Genomic DNA, 24,067 nt, shown 5'->3' with positions numbered 1-24,067 from the left:
GAATCCCCACCATGGAATGGTAAGAAGACAGACTTTGGAATCAGAAGGTTGTGGTTTTAACACCAACTCTGACAGTTATCAGCTGCATGACTTTGGACAAGCCATTAAGCCCCCAAGCCTTTGTCTCTTCATCTGTGAAATGGGGACAGTAATACCTACTTGCATGATTGTTGAGAGGATTAATTATATAATGTATTCAAGGTGCCTAGATCACAGCGGACCCTTAGAAAAAGTCACAATTTTTCATCATTATCTTTTTATTAGTAAACTAATAAATTATAGTTACAAAAAAAACTGGCTTTCTAGATCCTGTGATCTTCACACATGGTGCCTTATGGTTCTAATACCAGAGATTGCCAGGCAGTTAGCTTGATTCACAGCTTCAAAAGGAAAGCTGTGTTTGGCGGTAGGAGGGGAGAGAAACTCACTCTCCAGGCAGACAAACATGTGGTCAGTTGACATGTGTGTCAGAGGGAAGATAGAACAGTAAAGAGAAATTTCCAGATCTCTAGAATAGATAAGAGTAGTCTGGAATGTAAGCCAGTCCATGGGCAACTGAGGATTGTTTCTGGAGCATGACCTTTGTTCCAGCTGTTTGGGCTTTGCCTGTACAGTGCATTGTTGGAGGTTTGTCTTGCTATCACATTGGATAGGTGGGATTGAAAATGTCATGTCACCTACAGTGACTTCAAACAGTCTGGTTCCTTCATCTTCTCATGTCTATGCTCTGGACAGTAGACTTCAGATCTGGTCACACTGCTGAACAGAGCTCTGGAGTTTAACAGGACGTTTATACCATCTGAAGTCATCCAGCTGAAAAGCCACCCCAAAGGCTGAAATTCAGTGGGAGATACACTAACTAGATACACTAGCTGCTGTAGGAGCTGATAGGAGTGCTACCTAGTGCAGTATTGGTGATCAAGGCACTATCAAATTACCCACAGGAAGTGACCTTTTTGAAAAAATAACCAAATGGAGGTAGTGAAGGGGGAAGGTAGGGTTGGAGACAACAGCCTTGGATAAAGAAACAGCATGTTCAGAGCGTAGAGGTGGAAGAGAGCATGGCACATTCAAAGACCATTCATGGCTGGAATATAGAGTGGTTGGTGGGAAAATGGCAAGAGATGAGAATGAAAAGGGAAAAAAGTTCTCATAAACCATGCAAGGAGGTTGGACTTCATCCCTGGGGTGTTGGGAAGCATCTAAAGTGTTAAGCAGGGGCATGCCGGAATCACATCTTATAGGAAGTAATATAGAAGGTGAACTGGAGGTGAGATGTGATGGTGATGATGGTGACAAGGATGAAGAAGGAGAGGAGAACCACCACCATCAACAACACCACCACCACCAAAGTGGAACATGTGGCCAAGAATTCAAGAGCCACGCCCCCCTCCTTGTGGCCTCAGATGGCTCTACTCAATGCAAAGAATAGGGTCAGCACATGAAAGGAATTTGATAAATAAACACTGAATTATACATTTGATTTCATAGCTTCCCCTGTGGTGGCTGGCATATGACTCTCAGAATGTGGCATTAGATGGGTGACTGATCTAAAAGAAAAATTATCAAATAAATTCATGTATTATTCTTGAAACCACAGAATAAGTTGTGGTTTTATGGCTCACAAAATGATTTACAAGAGTATGTTTAACCAAAGATGATTGCATTCTATCCCCATCTAATGGACCTCATTGCAGGCATCGAAGGGTAGGGTAGTAAAGGGAATTGTGGATTATTTTGTACAACTGATGTATTTTTATTAAAGAGATGGGGAAACCAGTGCAGAGGAAGAGGAGGGTCCTGCTCATGATCATAAAGCAAATTAATGAAAAAATAGTAGTAGCGTCTTCTGAATTACAGCCTTCTATTCTTTCAGTTGTATCTGTGACTTTACCATTTACAAATTGAAGATCAGGTAAATAAACATAATAATCTTTCCATAGGGTAATATGCCTTAAGGTGTGTTCACCAGGATGCAGCACTGGTAAATGGTAGTAGCTGGTGTGTGTGTGTGTGTGTGTGTGTGTGTGTGGTAGGGGGAGTTCTAGTTTCACATATGTTTAGAAATGATGGTGAAAACAAAGCTAAGTATATTTCTTTATTATGGATATTCAAGAGATTTTAGTAAACTAATACACCTTTTGAAAGCCTAAAAGGAAGATTTCATCAGCCTATGGTGTTCAACATCAGATTGACATGTTGTTTTTTATAAATTATGCTCATCATATTGACTTATTTAACACCTTCAGGATTGACATTATAATTCTATATTATATGAAAGGCTTTTAGGGTTTTATATGCTTTTCCGATTACATATTTAATTTAAGTATGTCTCTCTAGAAGTTAATCAGCATCTCTTGAAATTCAGCTGGAAGACTTTGACAGATAAAACAGTTCAATGACTAAATAAATCACATCAACTTCTCCCAGCTTTCAACATTTTATGATCTACTTCAAGAGTCTGGCAACGTCTACCACCTTAAATTGGATTTCTTGTCATTTGACTGTCAATATTCTGCCTTCATAAAAATGTTCATTTCAATGCAACATGAAAATGTAATCTTTTATAAGCAACAATTGAGGACTCAGGTTAAATTTAGCCACAAGAGGTACAACAAATGAAGATAAGCCGACTGAAGTGATCATTAGATGAAAGGTCTCATCCATGCACAGCTAAGATTGCCCAATCAAGGCCTAGCTGCTAACAAATATCCTTTGACATTGTGTAACATGTAACATGCAGCCTAATTTCAGAGACATTAAAATCAGGGCTGGGTATGTGTTAGAGTTAAAGAAATGAATATTATGCAGCTATTTTATAGGCCATGCTTTGGGAAATGCTGTTTCCTAAGAACAAGGAACAAAATGCCCTAGAATCTTGCCAAGCTCTTACCACCCTCTAATCATTCCAACTAGAGATTCACAGATGTCTTAGTCCCTTCAGGCTGTATAACAAATTACCATATACCAGGCAGCTTATCAACAACAGAAACCTATTTCTCACATTTCTGGAGCCTGGCAAGTCCAAGATCAAGGTGCCAACAGATTCCTTATATGGTGGGGGCCCAATTCCTGATTCACAGAGAGCAGTCTTCTTCCTGTGTCCTCACATGGTGAAAGAGGGAGAGATCTTTCTGGGGTCTCTTTTATAAGGTCACTAATCCCATTAATGAGAGCTGAACCATCCTGACCTAATCATCTTCCCAAGGCCCCACTTCCTAATACCATTACATTGGGGGTTAGGATTTCAAACTATGAATTTTGGGGGAACACAAACATTCACTCAACAGTAACAGATATTCAGATAAATCTTCAGGTTATTTCTCAAAGGCATTATTATATCCCCACAACCATAATCTCATCTTTTCTATAAGGACTCAAACTATTTCCAGTTTTAAAATTTCTTGAGATTTTAAGATTTCTGATACTCAAAAATGTATGAGCTGAAAAATGTAGATGATAAGTGAGAATGCATGTTCCAGTACTGAAAGTAATATACAAATCTATCTTTATCCTTAAAACTTATTTCCCTTTTTCATTTTTTTAATCTTTTACTCATTTTCCCCACAGTTTTATTTTCCTTTTTGCCAAGTTAACACATCTGAATGACATTTTAAAGCCTGTCAAAGAGTAAAAACTAAAACATATGATCTTAATTAAGTTTGAGTGAGTGTTTTGCCAATTCAAAGTTGTAGTTAAGAAAGTATTTTATTTTAGAGAGAGAGAGTGGAAGTTTACAGATCTACTCTATTCTTTTTTTTTAAATTAGTTTATTTTTTATTTTTTCATTTTTTTTTGGCTGTGTTGGGTCTTCATTGCTGCGTGCCAGCTTTCTCTAGTTGCAGCAAACGGGGGCTACTCTTCATTGCCGTACGTGAGCTTCTCACTGTGGTGGCTTCTCTTGTTGGGGAGCACGGGCTCTAGGCATGGGTTTCAGTAGTTGTAGCACACGGGCTCAGTAGTTGTGGATCATGGGCTCTAGAGCGCAGGCTTGGTAGCTGTGGCACACAGGCTTAGTTGCTCCGCGGCTTGTATGATCGTCCCGGACCAGGGCTCGAACCCGTGTCCCCTGCATTGGCAGGCAGACTCTTAACCACTGTGCCACCAGGGAAGGCCAGGTCTACTCTATTCTTGTCCTATTAATTCAAAACAAGCCTCTCCCTTGCTCAAAATTTTTTTATCTTCCTAGGTCAGGGTCCTTTATTTGATAATGGCCCCAGGGCATTCATTGTGAAGCTCTGGGGAATTACCTCCATTATATCAATAAGTAAACTATTCAGAATTGTATTTTGAACACCACTAAGTTCTTAGAAGAACTTCCCTAATTATTTATAGTGGGTTGCATGGTACCTCCCCAACCCCAAAGTATGTCCATGTCCTACCTCCAAAACCTATAAATGTGACCTTATTTGGAAAAAAGTTCTCTGCAGATTAATTAAATTAAATGTTGTGAGATAAGAGCATCCTCAATTACCCCAGTGGGTCCTACCTCCAAGGATAGTGGGGAAAAAATATGCAGCACAAGCCAAGAATTGCCTGGAGCCACCAGAGACTGGAAGAGGCAATGAAAGAGTCTCCCTTGGGGCCTTCAGAGGAAGCTTACTCCCGCTGACAACTTGATTTCAGACTTCTGGGCTCCTGAACTGTGCCGGAATACATTTCATTGTTTAAAGCCACCACATTTGTGGTAATTTGTATGGCAGCCCTAGGAAACTCATCTAATACTCCAATGCTCCATGTTTTCCCTCTTCTGGAATCTTCAGAGACCAATACTGCTGACTTGAGAACTGACGCCAGAAATGCGGGGGCAGTGACTTCAGTTTTCAGTGATTTTATCAAAGAATGGGGGTGGGATATTCTTCTGTTCTTTCTGTGATGGTTTGGATGACTTTTTTTTTTTTTTTAATAAAGCGCATAGTGAACCGTAAGCACTATATCTGAGGTAATTGTTAAAACCTTCCTCTGTGCCATAAAATTGATACATCATATTTTACGTTGTCTTGTTTACAATTAATTTATCAAGTGTTCATTAAAAAATTTCCAATAAAAGATGGAGTGAAATGAAAATGCCTGATACCTTCCACTCTCCTCACTGTGTCTCAGTTTTCTTATCTGTAAAAGGGAGATCATTGGATACTACTGAACTTAGAGTTGTTGAGAGGGCTTATCCAGTTAATACATGTAAAAAGTTTGGGAGGATGCCTGACACATTATAAAAATTCTATAAATGTGGATTGGTGTTGTTGTTATCATAATCATCATCATTATCATCATCATCACCTTTGTTATTATTGTAATTATTATGCTTAGCAGCATGGTAATCATGAAATGGAAACCCAACACTTGTGCCCTGAGTAAATACCTAGCTTAAGATTAATTTAGCTTGTCTCCCTAATTGAAGTTTAGATGTCCACTGAGGTATGGAGAAATTTTTATGGTCTTTCTTCAAACTAAAAAGCATAATGGCATTATTGTGTGGTAAAGACATCTTGGACTTCAGACAGACTTAAGCTCCAATCCTTGTTCAACAGTGAACTTGCTCTGTAACCAGAGTCAAATTTTAGGAGATGCATCACAGGCTGTCTGCTCAAACTTGCTTCTCTTTTCCACTCACATGTTGAGTCCCAACAGCTGTGAACTCGTCAGAGGCCATTGATGACTGAATCAAAGATGAGGCTGTAATGCCAGCTGAGACATCGGAGTACCTTTGTGGGGATTTATAAAGTGACCAAAGAGAAAAATAGATGAATTCTTTTCCAGGAAATGAAAACCCAAAAGTTAGTCTGGAGAAGAATGGGGAGAGAGGAACAAGGTAATGAGAATAAGACAAGACATGCTAAGTGGAGCAGAAAGGAAAGAAGAGAGGGTCCTTTCTTTCTTTTTGCTTCTTCTTCATTATCTTTATTATTATCACAGCCCCTTTGCTCTCATATAAAGAAAAAGAAGAAACACAAATGATGAGTTTGTATTTGGATCGTGAATGGACATCAGAATTTTAAAATAAATATGTACGGACACAATTTTGTCTACTCTCTAAGGCTTAATAAAGCCCATGGATTTCATTATACTGTTTTTTTTTTCCCTAAAAGCTTCAACTAGGATTAAAAGATATCAAAGCATTTAGTCTATATTACTATATATTTTTGTCTATACTAGTCCAAATAAGCAGATGTTCCTAAGTCCTTTTCTGAAATTGTTTTGATGTGTGTACACACCCTTGACTATTAGACGTATGGTTCTGATTAGTGTGACCAACTGAATCAAATAATCAGTCATTCAGTCAAACAGTCCTTTGGCCTCTTTCTACCCTTGTCTCCTTACCAAATTGGCTTATTTGATTACATTGTTGATCAGTTTCAAGTTTAGTCTTCTTATATTTCCCCTTAAATGGAAAACCTAGGCATTACACAGTGTAACATGATTTTCCCAATGAAAATTAGGGATACAGCCAGGGATAGATTTGAGATTTTCTAATTTTCAGAGCAGCTACTTTTCTTCTACAAATTGTACACACACACACACACACACACACACACATCAAGTTATCTTCACTTTACCGGTAGGGAGACTGAAGTTCAGAGAGGTGTGGTGAGTCCTCTGATGTCACAGAGCATTAAGACACAGGGTATCCCAAGGGACCAAACCATAAACCACATAATCTGGATCAGTTATTCGGGAACACTACCCAAACAGTACCTAAACAACAAGAGCCTAGTCTGGGGCTCCCAGGAACACAGTTTTTCCAACAGGATTAAACTATCAAAACTTGTGAGGATAGCTTCTGACAAAAGAAGGACTAGAAAATTCATTCTAGAGAGGAATGATCGCCCCTGTGGCCTGAGCATAAAGAGGAAAGAGTATAGGGAGGCAAAACAGGTCTGAATAAGAAAGCCTACACTCTGCATGCTGTCTCCTTTACCGTTATCGAAGACAATAAAAATACAATCCAAGAAACACCATCAATAGAGAATAAACTGGATGGGCATTTGTCGTGAACAAAATAAGCTAACCCCGTGTTCTTGTTCACTTCCTGCTACCTCATATTAAATTGTTTTCTCCAATGGCTTGTATGAGACAGAAAATTCCTTGAGTTGAGGTTAACGTCTTTTTTTGCTATATGTTTGAGGTTCAGCAAAGAACACAAGAAATATTTGTAAGATGCTGAATGGACATTTATGTATGGCCTTCTCTCAGCTTCAAAATTCCTTTTCCTTGCTGTTGACTCTAAAAGGTCCTGTTTAAAGGTTACATCCTCAAGGAATTCTTTCCCATCTCCACCATTTCCCTATTAAAATCAATCTCTCTACTCCCTAAGAGTGTTGTGTATGTCCCTTGTTATAAGCATTTTGTTCTGTTTTATCATTGTGTTACTTAAATGACATGACATAGGCTGGCATCTTAGCTGTAAGGTCCCAGAAATTTCTAACCATTCTCTACTAAAGTCTGTTTTACCACAGTACCTAGGATAGTAATTTTCATTTAATAGGGAAAAGCCTGATAAATAAAGTGAATACAAGTATGGTTATTAAATGTTGAGTTGGCTCCAGGCAAATGCTGACAAAGTTTGCTCTTGGTATTTTTTCTCAAAGACTTGGTATTTGTGACTTTCTCTTCTCTCCCTGATTAGTGCTCTTCTACTCTTTTCTCATCCAGGAATATCTTCATGAGATTATCACAAATTCAATCATGCTAAGATATAAAAACTAAAAAATCCAAAGGAGTTTCATTTTAACCTGGAAAAGGTTTCATGTTGGAGAATTATGATGTCACTAAGCTATCAGAGATGACTGTACTTGGAGAAGTGGACCAAGAAAACAGTGTTTATTACATTGGTCTATGCCTGTGCATTTTTAAACATGTTTTACCCTGTAGGAGATGTAGGCATGGCTAATTATGATTAGGAATGGGGTCACTGGAATCCTGGGATTTGGATGAGTCTTAGTTCTGTCAACCCAGTAGCCCTGGATCACATAAAATGAGTCTCAGATTCCTCATCTATAAAAAGAACTCTGAAGTATTTCCAAAGTTTTTTATTCACTATTTCTAGGATATCAGTTAAAGATAAAATTTTAGAAGTTACTTTGGAATCTGGGGCTAGGATTGAATACCAGCCAGGGATAATGTAATCAAACAACTAAGCAGGGCATGTTAAGGATCATCCTGACACTTTATAAAGTTTTTTTTTAATTTAATTCAAAGCCAGGAATTAGGGTAAGGAAAGAATCTAAGAGTATTAGCCATTTTGTGTATCCAAAACTGGGAATAGGTAGGCAAAATATATGGGAACAGGTCATTATAAGGAAGGAAGGAAGAGAAAGAGAAAAGGAGAAAGGAAAGAAGAAAGAAAAGAAAAAAAAGGGAGAGAGAAAATATTCAAGAGCTAATCTGAGCACATTAAATATCATGTCATTAACTACTGGAAAAATAGACATATCCCACAAAACCCAAGTACATAGTAACTGACATAAATATTTTCTGCAAAGATCAACTCCATCCTGGGTTTGTGTCTGTTTATGATTGATGACAGCTACGTCTTGGCCCCAGAGGACAACCTTTATTCACATCACTCAGCTAAGCTAGTTTTAATTGTCTAAATACAATTCAATCTTTAGAGTCTGTTTTCTTGACTAGGTAACGTCAACATTGGACTTGGCCAATGGCGCTTCAATGGAAAGACAGCTACCTCGTTCTCAAACTTTCTCTTAAGGTGGCTCATAACCAGAACCTTCTACTGACTTGGTTTCTCACTCTTTTCTCCTTTTTGTATTCCATAGAATAAGATTATACAAAGACCAAATATATTTGTCAGCTATTTACTTTTATCCTTCACTCTGGTTTGTAGTAATCAGAAAATACTTAATGTTAATTGAGTATTGCCCACTGTTAGTACTTCGATCTTATGTATAGAGCACTGGAATTTACTGGGCACATACACTTTTATTTTCATTCTCACAATGATCCAATAAAGACATTTTTCTCTCCCCACACACCTCCTGCTACCACATCTCACAGATGAAAAATCTGAAGCTTAGGAAATTTGATTAGTTTATCCAAAATCCCAAGCCAGTATATGACAGAGGTGAGATTGGCACATGAGTGTGTTAGAGTCCAAAAATTCATGCTCGTTCTTATCATGCCATCAGAGATGTTTTGACGCTAAATGTGACACAATTCCTTTATGAAAAGTCACAGCAAGTATAGTCTGGAACATTTTCTTTAGCATGTATTTATAGAGATATTTGATAATAAAAACTTGCCACAAGAAAGCTTTTCATCCAAATTATTGACAAATGACATTTAGCATACTTTACTGAACACTTGAAAAATACTTTCTTATTTAATTCTTATGACAGCTATTTAAGTGAACCAGTTAGAATAGGTGAGGCTGTGATGCAGTGACAAATATACCCCTAACTCTCAATGGCTTTATACAGCAAAAGTTTGTTTCTTACTCATACCAATTTGATGGGAGATAGGCAACTCTTCTAGACAGCTTTTTATGTGGCAATGCAAGGAGCCAGGGAGCTTCCACTCTGTGGCTCTGACATCAACATATGTTTTACTTCAGCAGTCCCCAACTTTTTTGGCACCAGGGACCGGTTTCATGGAAGACAATTTTTCCACGGACGGATGGGGTGGGGGCAAGGGGGATGGTTCAGTTGGTACTGTGAGTGATGGGGGGGGGATGGTTCAGGCAGTAATGTGAGCGATGGGGAATGAAGGGGAGCGACAGATGAAGCGTTGCACATTCACCTGCCACTCACCTCCTTCTGTGCAGCCTGGTTCCTAACAGGCCGAAGACCAGTAACAGTCCGCAGCCCGGGGGATTGGGGATCCCTGTTTTACTTGATTGCTGCATCAGGGGAAGAGAAGGTATGGAGAATTCATCCTTGCTTCTCTAAAAGCCTCCCCTTGGAAGTGATGCTTGTCACAGCCCATTGGCCAAAATTGGTCACATGACCTCAGCCTAACTGCAAGAGAATCTGGGAAGTCTTCCCATGCTCCCAGGAAGGAGAAGAAAACCAGATATGGTAAGTGTTAGTAATTTCTACTTGTACTCTTTTCTCCACTTTGCATAACTCTACACTTATGCCTGAAAAGTCTGGATTGCTCAGTACCAGAAAGAATCCAGTCTTATTCATGACCATTCACAAGCAAGTGCAGGTATCACATTATTTACTGTTTAGATCGTCTGAGTTAGACGTTCATAAATCTCACTTTCCTTTTCTTCCCTTTTTCTCTCCCCCTTTTTTTTTCTCCCAGGGTCCCCAAACACCTTCTTACCACCATCTGTTTTCAAGCTTCCCAGTCAGGTTTAGCCTCACTTCTTTAGATTGGTTCACCAGCAATAAAAATGAAACTCTCAACTATGTATTAATAACCTCTCATAGCATGACACCAATGCTTCAGTACCTTTAAACATATCTCACGATTGGAGAGAGGATGGGGAAAAATACATAACGCGAAGAGAGAAAGACCCCTTTCTTTCCACGTACAAAAAGCGAACGAAGACTCAGTGATTTTTAAGGAATTTGCCTAAGGTCACCGAACTGTTCATTATGGCTGGTGTGGAGATAGTGATGTTTATGAGCAGAAGAGGGGTGAGAGAGGAGGGCAATGACCTTCGGACTAAGTCCTCTTCAGCAATTCTAGGGTTGTTTCATGTTATATTGATAAAAAAGAGAAATAGTTCATCTTTCTACTACTCAAAAGCATTTTTTGTTTTTGGTGGAAAAATAAAAGGACAGCTTCCATCATTGTGCAAAAATTTCCTTTTCTTGAAGTTCCTGTCATTCACATATACTAATCTCTACCTGGTGAAGCAGGATCACTTATACACTTACTTTTTTTCAATAAATATATTTTAAAATTATTTTTATTGGAGTATAGTTGCTTTACAATGTTGTATCAGTTTCTGCTGTACAGCAAAATGAATCAGCTATACATATACATATATCCCCTCTTTTCTGGATTTCCTTCCCATTTAGGTCACTACAGTGCATTAGGTGGAGTTCCCTGTGCTATACAGTATGTTCGCATTTGTTATCTATTTTATACATAGTATCAATAGTGTATATATGTCAATCCCAATCTCCCTATTCCTCCCACCCCCCTTCCCCCTTAGTATCCACACAATTTCTCTCTATATCTGTGTTCAACAAATATTTTTTGAACAACTACTATATGCAGTATTTTAGGTGCTAAGGATACAGTGCCCACTAAAGTGACTGTTCTTTCATTTTCTCACCAAAAATGCTGTCTATAACATCTCTGAAGTCTCCAGTTCAGCTCCTCCTACCCTTCTATATCTTGATTCGCTTATGAAGAAGCAATGCTGGTGGCTGATACATATCACTCAACGTTCTTCTGCCCTTATCATCCACAGTAGGACACTGCTGTTTCCCCCTTTCTGCAAAGGAATCCAGGAATTCCCCAAATTAACACAAGAGTAAGCACAATTAGACTTATTTAAACTCGGGAGAGATGTTTTTCTCGTGAAGTAGTGGAAAACTTGACATCATATTTAAACTTAATCCAACTGCAGACAGATTTCTGAAGTTGAGAACTGAAATGTCAAAGACAGGAAAAAAGTGTTATCCCCATAGCTACTGTGCTCTGAGCTGAAAATGACTCACGAAAGATTGTGTGTGTGTGTGTGTGTGTGTGTGTGTGTGTGTGTGTTATCCTCAGATCACTGACAAATTACTAGAACTAGGAACTTGGAAATTACAATATGCTTGAACAACCAGAAAATGTGGACTAATTGGAGATTTGAGTTCTCTTTGGGTGGTTTTGAAATTTTCTTGAAACATGTACAGAATTAAAAGTAAACTGCAGACATAAGGGTTTTTTGTTTGTTTCGCTCTGATGAACACTTTTACATAGCATTTTTTTTTAGCTTTCTGGTTTCCACTTTGCCACAGTTAAATTATTCACAAGCAGGCTAGAAAACTTCTCCGGAAAATGAGTTTTAGATTTCAAAATAGGAAATTTGTTAGTCAGTAAAGTTTAAATTTTTTCTCCTGGTAAACAGTATACATTTATATCATTTTTTTAAATCAGTAAAGAAATAACTATTGAATTAAGGCATTAGAGAAATTTGTTTTAAAATACATTTGTTGTTTACACGATTTTTTTTTTCTTATTGTGCTAATTTCTCTTTCCTCCTTTTCCTGGCTACTCACTTATGCTTCCTCTCTGAATCTGGAAAATTCTTACCAAACATCTTCTATGTGCCAGGCATTGGTGTGCCCTAAAATTAAAGTTGTCAAGTAGCTCATGATTTTACTAAAGAGCAGATTACGAAACTACGGGACCAGTGCTGTGAAGTGTGACATGAGAGTCATGCTGAATGGATGATGGAGAGAGGAGAGCCTAACTCTGCTTAGGAAACTGGGGGACTATTTCACAGAAGATGTGCAACTCGTGTCATGCTTTGCAGGAAGCTCTCTAGCAGACAGCACATGAGGGTACTGCAGGCAACTGAAATTGCTCATACAAGTTCCCAGATGCAGGAGAGAACAGCATGGCTGGAATGCAGGAAAGGTCAAGTGAGTTGCAGTGAGAGATGAGGCCGTAGGGAGAACAATCATGAAGAACATGGCAGGCCACATAAAGAAGGCTTTACTTGTGACTCTGAGTATGTATTTTGGCCTCTCTGTCTTCCAACTTGTACAATTAAAACAATACAAATTGGGTATGTTCCAAGACTGGTGAAATTAATGCGGTGTGTCTACATAACTCTCGAATGGCATGCTACTTGGATGATGAGTTTTGTGTCTTCCCAGGAGAGCGTCCACAAGTTCATTAAGTAAAATGATGCACTGAGCTCTTTTGAGAACTTCCTATACACCCAGCGCAGAATCAGAGTGGGTGGAAGAGAACTAAGAAATATCAAGTATGTTTTATTCAAAGCAACACATGTATTGATCACCAAGAATATGCACACCATCGTGCTAGGAACAGAGGGTACAAAGATGAGTAAGATATTGTCCCTCCCTTCAGGAGTCTCAGAACCCAAGGTACAAATTAGAGGGAATGAAACATCTCCAATTACTTCAATTACTTACTCCCTTTGTTGAATTTCTACTATATGATACTCACTGTGTTTAAAGCAGGGAACAACACACCTTTTTTTTTTAAATTAATTTATTTATTTTTGACTGCACTGGGTCTTCGTTGCTGTGCGCCAGCCTTCTCTAGTTGCGGCCAGTAGGGGCTACTCTTTGTTGCAGTGCACGTGCTTCTCATTGCGGTGGCTTCTCTTGTTGCAGAGCATGGGCTCTAGGCACGCGGGCTTCAGTAGTTGTGGCACACAGGCTCAGTAGTTGTGGCTCTCAGGCTCTAGAGCACAGGCTCAGTAGTTGTGGCTCACGGGCTTAGTTGCTACGTGGCATGTGGGATCTTCCCGGACCAGGGATCCCCACTGGCAAGTGGCTTCTTAACCACTGTGCCACCAGGGAAGTCCCACAACACACCTTTATACCTACTGCATCATTTACCAAAAAAACACCTCTCTTCAGGAAGCTCATGATGTGCTGTCTAAATAATGTATATAAACAATGATAATATAAGGAGAATTATAGACAAAGAGGCTTTGAGAGAGTTTCCTTTAGGGTTATTCAGATGGAGGGAAAGCATCCTCTATAAAGCCGGAAGTTTTACAAGTACAGTCCCATAATCGTCACAATGATTCACCAAAATAGACATCCTTAGCTCCGTTTTCTGACCACGGAAATAGCTTGAAAAAGTTGAAGTAACTTGCCTAAAGATAAACGTTGCTTCAGGTAAGGGCTTGAACTTAGGTGTTTCTAGTTACATAGTCAAGTTTTCTCCACTCTTTCCGGGCTACGTGGAATTAAGAAGAGCTTAGAGAAAGAAGTGGCATTCAAGAAAACCTGATTCTGACATTCTCTTAAAGACACAGCCTTATGTCAGAGACATGGTTCTTCTAGTAGAAGCTGATCCATCTGTCTCATGGTCCAAAGAGGTCAAACTCGAATAAAAAACAGCAGTGGAAACTTTCAGACTTAGTATGTTCAGATGGTCTTGTGTGCAGACATGGCATATAATGTGTGTGTATCCTTTCTGGCTTGCTGGAAATCTGGTGCCATTCCTATGGCAGGAACCAGTTTGCAATCACTCCTATTTGTTTTTTGAACATTTATAATGACATTGGATAAATTAATATTAGTGCATGCCCACTGTTCCTGGCCAGGGAATGTAGTAACATAAATCTCCGGTACTCCAAGTACAGTTTTGGTTGAGAAGACCTATCCTGGTCTCTGGTATTAAAGACGTTATGATATGGGAATTCCCTGGTGGTCCAGTGGTTAGGACTCAGCGCTTTCACTGCTGGGGCCGGGTTCAGTCCCTGGTCGGGGAACTAAGATGCCACAAGCTGCGCAGCGCGGCCAAAAAAAGATGTTACGATATGAAAGCTTAGGATGTGACAGGACAGAGTGTAAGTGGACTTTAGTCTGAAGGCCTGTCCTTTGAAATGTGGACAGAGCTATGAGAGGCCTTAGAGAAAAAATGAATTTAGGATTGTAAATAATGCCTGAGCTGACATTTCCCTTGTGGGGACGCCGGTAATGGGGTCCAGCTGCCCAACACGATGCTCCATTGAGTTGTAAGGGAAAACAACATTTTTTCAAACTGATATTGTGAGTTAAGATTCATGGCTGAATGCCGTGTATTTTTGTACTTTACAACAATTCAAACCAGATTATTTTATACTGAAGCCACGGAAAAACAATCCCTACTGCCAACCCCCATCCTTCCTTCCTCCTGACAGATCTGCTCAAAATACAGGTTGGAAATGGGAGCTGTTTACCAAATGTTTCTAACTGAGGTTACATGATGAAAAGCTTTCATAACAGAGCCTGAAGTGTTAGGGATGCTTTTAATCAGTGTGTAGGGTTGTAATTAATCCCAGGGTTGTCCCCTCTTCCAGATGTTCAGGTGCAGGGCTATATTCCTCTAAGGGTTATATTTGAGAACAGGCTGAAAGACCCCTTCGGAAGAAAGGCTGGAGAATACAAAGAGATTTTTGCTGGGAGACAGAAGACTGGATGTTGTCTTGTTTCTGTTATTCTGGGGTTGTTGTTCCTTCTACAAAATAAGGAGATTTGAGGAAGAATGACTGCACAGCTACTAGCCCATATAAGATACTGAGAAAATATGCAGACGTTTTGAATTTAAGTGTTATTTATAGGTACTCCATAATCACTGAAGTCAAAGGCTAATGCAAGTTCTACTCACAGTTTTAGAATTCATAAAGTCAAATCTAGACAGCTATAATTAAATGTGTCATTCTAATAATTCTGTCTCAGTGTACTCATTTGTAGAATAAAAGGATGGACCTAGGGGTTTAAGTAGAGACTCTATGGCTTCCAGGACAAAGTCTAAACTCCCTGGCTTGTCAATCAAGTTCCTTCATGATCTGGCCACTTGACACCCTCCTGATTTCCTCCTTCAATCCCTCTGCACATTCACATGCCCTCAATCTTTTTCTTTTTCTTGTTCATGTATTTTATTTTATTATTACTATTTTTTAACATCTTTATTGGAGTATAATTGCTTTACAATGGTGTGTTAGTTTCTGCTGTATCACAAAGTGAATCAGCTATACATATACATATATCCCCATATCTCTTCCCTCTTGCGTCTCCCTCCCACCCTCCCTATCCCACCCCTCTAGGTGGTCACAAAGCACCGAGCTGATCTCCCTGTGCTATGCAGCTGCTTCCCACTAGCTATCTATTTTACATTTGGTAGTGTATATATGTCCATGCCACTCTCTCACTTCGTTCCAGCTTACCCTTCCCCCTCCCCGTGTCCTCAAGTCCATTCTCTATGTCTGCGCCTTTATTCCTGTCCTGCCCCTAGGTTCTTCAGAAACATTTTATTTTTTATTTTTTTAGATTCTATATATATGTGTTAGAATATGGTATTTGTTTTTCTCTTTCTGACTTACTTCAATTTGTATGACAGACTCTAGGTCCATCCACCTCACTACAAATAACTCAATTTTGTTCCTTTTTTGGCTAATATTCCGTTGTATATATGTGCCACATCTTCTTTATCCATTCATCTGTCGATGGACACTTAGGTTGCTTCCATGTCCTGGCTATTGTAAATAGAGCTGCAATGAATATTGTGCTAAAAGACTTTTTTTGAATTATGGTTTTTCTCAGCGTATATGTCCAGTAGTGGGATTGCTGGGTCATATGGTAGTTCTATTTTTAGTTTCTTAAGGAACCTCCATACTGTTCTCCATAGTGGCTGTATCAATTTACATTCCCACCAACAGTGCAAGAGGGTTCCCTTTTCTCTACACCCTCTCCACCATTTATTGTTTGTAGATTTTTGGATGATGGCCATTCTGACTGGTGTGAGGTGATACCTCATTGTAGTTTTGATTTGCATTTCTCTAATGATTAGTGATGTTGAGCATCCTTTCATGTGTCTGTTGGCAATCTGTATATCTTCTTTGGAGAAATGTCTATTTAGATCTTCGGCCCATTTTTGGATTGGGTTGTTTGTTTCTTTGATATTGAGCTGCATGAGCTGCTTGTAAATTTTGGAGATTAATCCTTTGTCAGTTGTTTCATTTGCAAATATTTTCTCCCATTCTGAGGTTTGTCTTTTTGTCTTGTTTATGGTTTCCTTTGCTGTGCAAAAGCATTTAAGTTTCATTAGATCCCTTTTTTTTTGTTTTGTTTTTATTTCCATTTCTCTAGGAGGTGGGTCAAAAAAGGATCTTACTATGATTCATGTCACAGAGTGTTCTGTCTCTGTTTTCCTCTAAGAGTTTTATAGTGTCTGGCCTTACATTTAGGTCTTTAATCCATTTTGAGTTTATTTTTTTGTATGGCGTTAGATGCCCTCAATCCTGATGCCAGAAATCTATACTATTTTATGCTTTTGTGCCTTCTGATAAGTTACTGCTTCTGCTTAGAATTTCCTTGCTTCCATTATAAAGCTGGAGTAACAAATAGCATATTCTCTAGACATTGGCATTTTCTTAAGTAAATTCCATGGATTACCACTCTCAAAAATGTTTTTCTGATGTGTTGAGCATGCGTTTTGAGGAGGAGAGGAGGAGCTAAGTCTCAATGATCAAGACATTAGGGAAAATGCTGTTTATTTTACCAATCACTTGAAAAACCACAAGAAGTATAATCAAGATTCTGAGAATTCCTAAAAAAGGGAAATGTATTTAAGCCAGCATTTTCCAAAGGCACATGATGACAAATTTTTTTCTCCTATATAAGAGCTACAAATACCCTTCAGTTCACAGTGGGAAACACCTGTTCAAGTTAATATAGAACATACGTCACAGACAGATTATAAATTTTCAAGGAATTATGATATATGCTATCCTTATCAATAAATTTTAATTATTTTTTAAAGTTCAGGAAAATTGTAGTTGTAACATGAAATTGTAGGAAATAATAGTGACATCATATATCTTTTACCAAGTTTCTCCCAATGATAATATCTTGCAAATTTATAGAACAATATCACAAACAAGATATTGACATTGGTACAGTAAAGACTGAGATCCACTACTCCCTTCCTCAACCCTGGTAACCACTGATATGTTCTCTATTTCTAAATCTTGTCATTTCAAAAAGTTATATAAATGGACTAATACATTATACAGCCTTTTGAGATTGACTTTTTTCACTTGGCATAATTCAACTGTATTTAGATTGATGAATGCATCAATAGTTTATTTCTTCTTATTGCTGAGTAGTATTCCATGATATGAATGTATCACAGTTCGTTTAACCATTCTCCTATTGAAGGACATCTGGGTTATTTCCAGTTTTAGACCATTATGAATAAAACTACTATAAACATTAGTATACTGGACTGGTTTTTGTGTGAATATACGCTTTCATTTCTCTGGGTTAAGTTCCCAATAGTGAAAAGGCTGGGTCATATGGTAGTTGAATGTTTAATTTTTTAAGGAAACTGCCAAACTGTTTCCAGAGTTGTTTGCAGCCTTTCTTTATTATCTTTTTGATGCTTGCAGATCCTGTAATTATATCCCCTATTTCATTTCTGATATTGGTAATTTGTGTTGTCTCCTTTTTTTCCCTTTGCCAATCTCACTAGAAGTTTGTCAGTATTATTGATCTTTTCAAAACACCATCTTTTGTTTAATTGATTTCTCTATTGATTTTTTGTTTTCAGGTCCACTGATTTCTGCTCTCATCTTTTTATTTTCTTCTTTTGCTTGCTTTAGGTTTAGCTGGACTCTTCCTCTTTTCTAGCATATGCATTTACTGGTATACATTTCCTTCTCAGCCCTTCTTTAGCTGTGTCCCAAAAATTTTTACATATTGTATTTTTCATTTAGTTCAATGTATTTTTTAAAATATCATTGAATTCCTATTTGACCCCTGGGCTATATATATGTGTATTGTTCATTTTTCAGGTGTTCAGATATTTTCCTCTTTTCTTTCTGGTTTTGATTTCTAGTTTGATTCCATTGTTGTCAGAGAACACTGGGTGATTTCAAGTATTTTAAATTTGTTGGAGTTTGCTTTTTGTCCCAAGGGATGGTTTATCTTGATATATGCTCCATGGGCACTTGAAAAGAATGTGTATTCTGCTGTTGTTGGTTGGAGTAATCTTTAAATGTTTAGATACTATTGTTTGATGATGCTGTAAATTCTTCTATATGCTTTCTGATTTTCTGTCTTGTTGTTCTATCAGTTGTTGAGAAAGGAGTGCTGAAGTCCTCAAACATACTTGTGGATTTGTCTATTTTTCCTTTTAGTGCCATCAGTTTCTGCCTCACATATTTTGCAGCTCTGCTGCTTGGTGTGTATACATTTTGGATTTCTATCTGTTCTTGGTGGATTGACCCTTTAATTAATTATATAAGACCCCTTTCTGTCTCTGATGATTTTCTCACCCTGAAAGACTTCATCTTACATTAACATAGCCACTCCTGCATTCCTTTGATTAATGTTTGCATAATATATTAATATCTTTTTCATCCTTCTATTTTCAAACTGTGTATATCACATTTAGGTAATTTTCTAATAGACAGAAATAAGTGGGTCATATTTTTTAAATTTTCTTCACCAATCTCTGTCTTTTAATTGGTGCACTTAGATCATTTACATTTATTATAATTTTTGATATTTTAGGGCTTAAACTGCTATTTTATTTTTTGTTTGTACTCTGATTTTCACTTCTTTATTTTACTTTTCTTGCCTTCCTGTGAGTTTCTGAACATTTCCTGTTATTACTATTTAATATATCTGTAGTATATTTGAGTGTATTTCTTTGTGGTTTCTCTTGGTATTATGTTACATATACATAAGTTATCACACTCTACTGGTGTCATCATTTTAGAAGTATAGAAAGCTTATCTTCCTTTAAGTCACTTTACCCTCCCTTGTTTATAATTGTTTTGAATATTTTTTCTACATACATTTAGAAACACAAGACAGTGTTAAAATTTTTGCTTCAGCAGTCAAACTTAAGTTAGAAAACTCAATAGGGGAAAACATATTTACTCATATTTTTCCTTACTGTATTCTTTCTTCCTTCCTGATATTCCAGGTTTTATTGTTTTCTTTCTATTTGGAGAACTTCCTTTAGCTGTTCTTTTAGGGTGAGTCTGCAGGTGACAAGTTTTTCTTAGTTTTCTTTCATCTGAGAATTTCTTGATTTTCCCTTTATTCCTAAAGGATATTTTCAGTACATATAGGATTCTGGACTGACAATTCTTTTATTAAGGCACTTCAAATATATTATATCACTTCCTTCTGGCCTGATTTTAAAAATGCACTGCCATTCAAATTGTCTTTTTCCATGTAAGTAAGGTCCCATTTTTCTTTGGCTACTTTCTAGATTTTTTTTTTTTTTTGTCTTTAGTTTTCAAAAGTTTAATTATGATCTATGTTGATATGGATTTCTTTGAATTTACCCTGTTTGTGGTTTGCTCAGATTCTGGAATCTAGAGGTTTAAGACTCATGCCAAATTCTTGAAATTTGCAATTGGATTTCCTTTGACTACTTTTTCAGCTCTTGCCCTATTTCACTTTTCCTTTCAGCTTATACAAATGTTTACTCTTTTGTTATAGCTGCACAAGTCCCTGAGGCTCTGTTCACATTTTTTAGATTGTTGTTTAGACTGGGTAATTTCTATTGTTCTATCTTCCTTTCATTGATTCTTTCCTCTGTTTCTTCATTCCATTGTTAAGCCTATCCATTGAGTTTTTCATTTCAGTTATTCTATTTTTCAGTTCTAAAATTATCACTTGCTTCTCCATATCTTCTATTTCTTTGCAAAGACTTTCTATCTGTTTGCTGAGGCTTTCTCTTATTATTTGTTTCAATACTGTAATTGCCAATTAAAGTATTTTTATTAGAGCTGCTTTAAAATCTTTAGCAGTTAAAGCTAACATCTCTGTCATCTCAATTTTGGCATCTATTGATTGTCATTTTTTATTCACTTTGAGATCATCCTGGTTCTTGGTACAATGAGTGATTTTCCATTGAAATTGGGAGATTATATTATAAAAGTCTGGGTTTTATTTAAATGTATTACTTATATAAGAACTGGCTTTCTCTGACATCGTCCAGGCAGAGGGAGGGAGAGCACTATCTTGTTACTGCCGGATGGAGGTAAAAATCCAGTTTTCTTACTTGGTCTTGGTTGATACCCAAGAATGGGAGGTTCATCATTACCGCTAGGCAGGAATCTGGCTCCCTATGTGATCTCCATGGACACTGCAATGGTCATGGTTTTATGATTGTTGGGTGATGGTTAAAGTCCTGATGCCCAACTAGGCTTTCTCTCACACTCTTCTAGTGGGGAGGGAAATGGTGGACTGGATTAGAAAAAACAGGCATTCCAGATAGTCTCCAGGGACACAAGTAGGATGGCTCTTTACTAGCTGGTGGCATGAAAGCCCTGTTCCCAACTTGGCTTTTCTGGTATCACCTCAGTCTTGGATGTTGGGGTGTTTTGTTACAACATTGTGAGGATGGAAGTCTGGGATGCTCCTTGCTTGGTATTTGATGATGTGGGTGTGGGTGGACCACCAGTTCTTCTGTGACGTTTGGCTTCAGTAGATTGGTTATTGTTTAAAATTTTAATATCTTGCTAATCTGTCCCTTTTCTAGTCCTTTGAATAAGAGAATATGTTTTTGTTGGGGTTCCTTTTTTTCTGTGTCCATTGGTGTTTCCAGATTGTTGGCTTCTTCATCTCCCAGTTTTGGATATATGAGACTAAAAGAAAACCCAGAGAATGCCCCATCCTGTTGTTCCTTGAGTCCTGGGTTTCCTGGCTTGTCTGCCTTCCTTTACTTAACTTTCAGAGTCTTCTTATGTATGTCTAATGTATAATATCTAGAGTTTTCTGGTACTTATTAGGAGAATATTAAATTAGGTCTACTCCATCTTCCTGGAGATGAAAGTCCTTTATCCATAATTTTAAGCCATCATTTTGAATGCTTATTACCTCCAAGCACAATATAATATACTTTTTTCAGACTTTATTTTTAGAGCAGTTTTAAGCAATATGATATTCTTTGTACATTATTTTATTTTGTCCCTAATAAACAATGGGTGAGATGTCATTATCTCAATTTAACAGGTGAGGACTGAGGTTCAGAGAAGGTAAGGAACTTAGCTAAGCAAAATGCAAAGTCGGGATTTAAACCTGATCTCCTGCATGTATTCTTCCTAAGATGACTCAATTTTAGGGCTTCCCTGGTGGCACAGTGGTTGAGAATCTGCCTGCCAATGCAGGGGACACGGGTTCGAGCCCTGGTCTGGGAAGATCCCATATGCCGCGGAGCAACTGGGCCCGTGAGCCACAATTACTGAGCCTGCGCGTCTGGAGCCTGTGCTCCGCAACAAGAGAGGCCGCGATAGTGAGAGGCCTGCACACTGCGATGAAGAGTGGCCCCCGCTTGCCACAACTAGAGAAAGCCCTCGCACAGAAATGAAGACCCAACACAGCCATAAATAAATTAATTAATTAAAAAAAAAAAGGAGTCTCTTATTTAAAAAAAAAAAGATGACTCAATTTTAAAGTCATGCTGTTAATTCTGATCTCTAAAGGACTGTTGGTCTACTTCTGGAGCTTTTTGTAATTCTTGATGACTGAAAAAGAAATTCTAATAAAAATGGCAAGAGATCCAGGAATCAGGACACATGCAAGGTAACTGCAGGAAACAAGATACTGAAGAGAGAAGACAGTGTCTTCACATCTTTGAACAACTCTCAGGTGGATGACACACTAACTGTTATGTGGGTCTCAAGGGAACATGACCAGGACTAGTGATTAAATGTTACAAAGACACAAAGTTCAGCTTCATTGTAAGCAAAAGCAGTTGCAGATCTGAAATGAAGATTAATTGTTCCTGGTGGTAATGAACCCCCAATCCTGAGTGATTTCAAGCAGGAGCTGGATTAATGTCCTGTTGCTCAGAGATATACAGAGGTTTGGCAGATATGATCTCAAAGCCCTCTCTAGTTCTTACAATCTTTAATGTAGGCTCCCATGGAAGAGCTATGTGATATTGGACATGTTACTTCTTTCTCAACTTAATTTTTCTCTTCTATAGAATGGGGGTAATAATAATACCAACCTAATCATAAGATGATGTGTGTAAAAAGTTTAGTGCTATGCTTGCCTTGTATAAACCACTGAATAAACATCAGCAGTGATGATGATGATGATGATAGTGTAGTTTCTGAAGGTACTGCAGGATCTCTGAAGGGTTCAAGTTATTGTTGTAGAGAAGGTAGTTTGAGGAACTGATTAATAGAGTTTTAAATAATAAAATAGATTTAAGTAAAAAAAAATTTTACTATACCCAACCTGTCCATGAATATTTTATCATTCTAGAACTGACATGAACTTATCATTAATACTTAAAATGTCTTGTATTTGTGATACATCCATGCATAGAGCAAATACACAATGAATGCCACTCATTTACAGGCATATGCTAATTCAAATCCTTCAAACTTTGTCCATCACCTGAGTCAACCAGTCTCCGCCTTCAAATTCCTCTTTGATCTTTGACAAGCCTGTTAATATCTCTTAGATCACAACTTTCTCTTTTAAAAAATGACATTTAGAGAATCTCATCTCTACTCTGTGACCTAGCTCTGGGATTTGGTTATTTTCCATTTCAAAATGAAGTCATGTATCTTAGAAAGGTCAGAAAAAATTGTTTATTTCACTCAATTGGCCATTTTTTTCTTCCCACTGTCTGTCTCAGAGTCACCAATCAAAGGATTTCATATTATCAGGTCAGGGAAAGACTTCACCGTAGCCAGATTCCATTTCAATTTTTTTTCAGTTTTAGAAGCAGTGATTCCATGGACCAGTGCCATCCCGGCTGGGCTTCGCTTTCATAGATGAATTAACTATTCCCAGCATTTCTTCTTGCAAAATTCCTAAGCCTGTGGGGAAGAAGTTAGTCTTGCTTATTTCACTTTCCTCTTGAGAGGAAAAGGCTTCAAGGAGTTTGAGAATTGTGACTGGTTCCAAATAGACACTTTCACAGTTAAATCACTTTTAACGATGAAACATTTTCCAGACAATCTGTTTCAGCATTTCCATCTATTTGAGCACTGTAGGCATCAAGAAGGTGACTGCTTCCTACAAAGGAGTTCTGTAAGAAGTCACAGCCTTCCAATGGCTGTGGGGTATGCCCAGTCATAAGAGCTATTTCCGACTATAAGTTTGTGGTGAAAACATCTTTGGAGAAACCTTTACTTCTATTGCCTCTCATCCAGTTGATGGTACCCACGTTTCCCAGTAACTCAAACCAAAAATCTCCCCATTCTCTCATTCCTCAATCAATTACTCTCTATGTCCCGTACATTCTACTTTTTTTTTTCTTCTTTTATTTAGCACCTCTTCACTATTAACACTTCCGGTAAGCTGGACTATTGCTGGGACTATTATAAGAGCCTGAAATTCAGTCTCTTCGCTTCACTATTCAGTCTCGCTATGTGCTTCAACCTCATTTATGCTAGTTGACCAAGCCATCACTTTTAGTTATAAATCTG

General features: G+C 37.9%; 1 protein-coding gene across 1 annotated transcript in view; it reads right to left on the bottom strand.

Moving 5' to 3' along the window:
- LOC309664340 (uncharacterized protein) overlaps positions 1 to 24,067 on the bottom strand; it is a gene marked incomplete at its 5' end in the record, with an annotated part of 388,334 nt that overhangs the window by 15,300 nt on the left and 348,967 nt on the right. The gene's annotated exons all lie outside the window — the stretch shown is intronic.

This window comes from Balaenoptera physalus (assembly GCF_965194825.1).
Source record: "Balaenoptera physalus genome assembly, chromosome: 7".
Lineage (NCBI taxonomy): Eukaryota > Metazoa > Chordata > Mammalia > Artiodactyla > Balaenopteridae > Balaenoptera > Balaenoptera physalus.
This window is presented reverse-complemented; position numbering and strand designations above follow the sequence as displayed.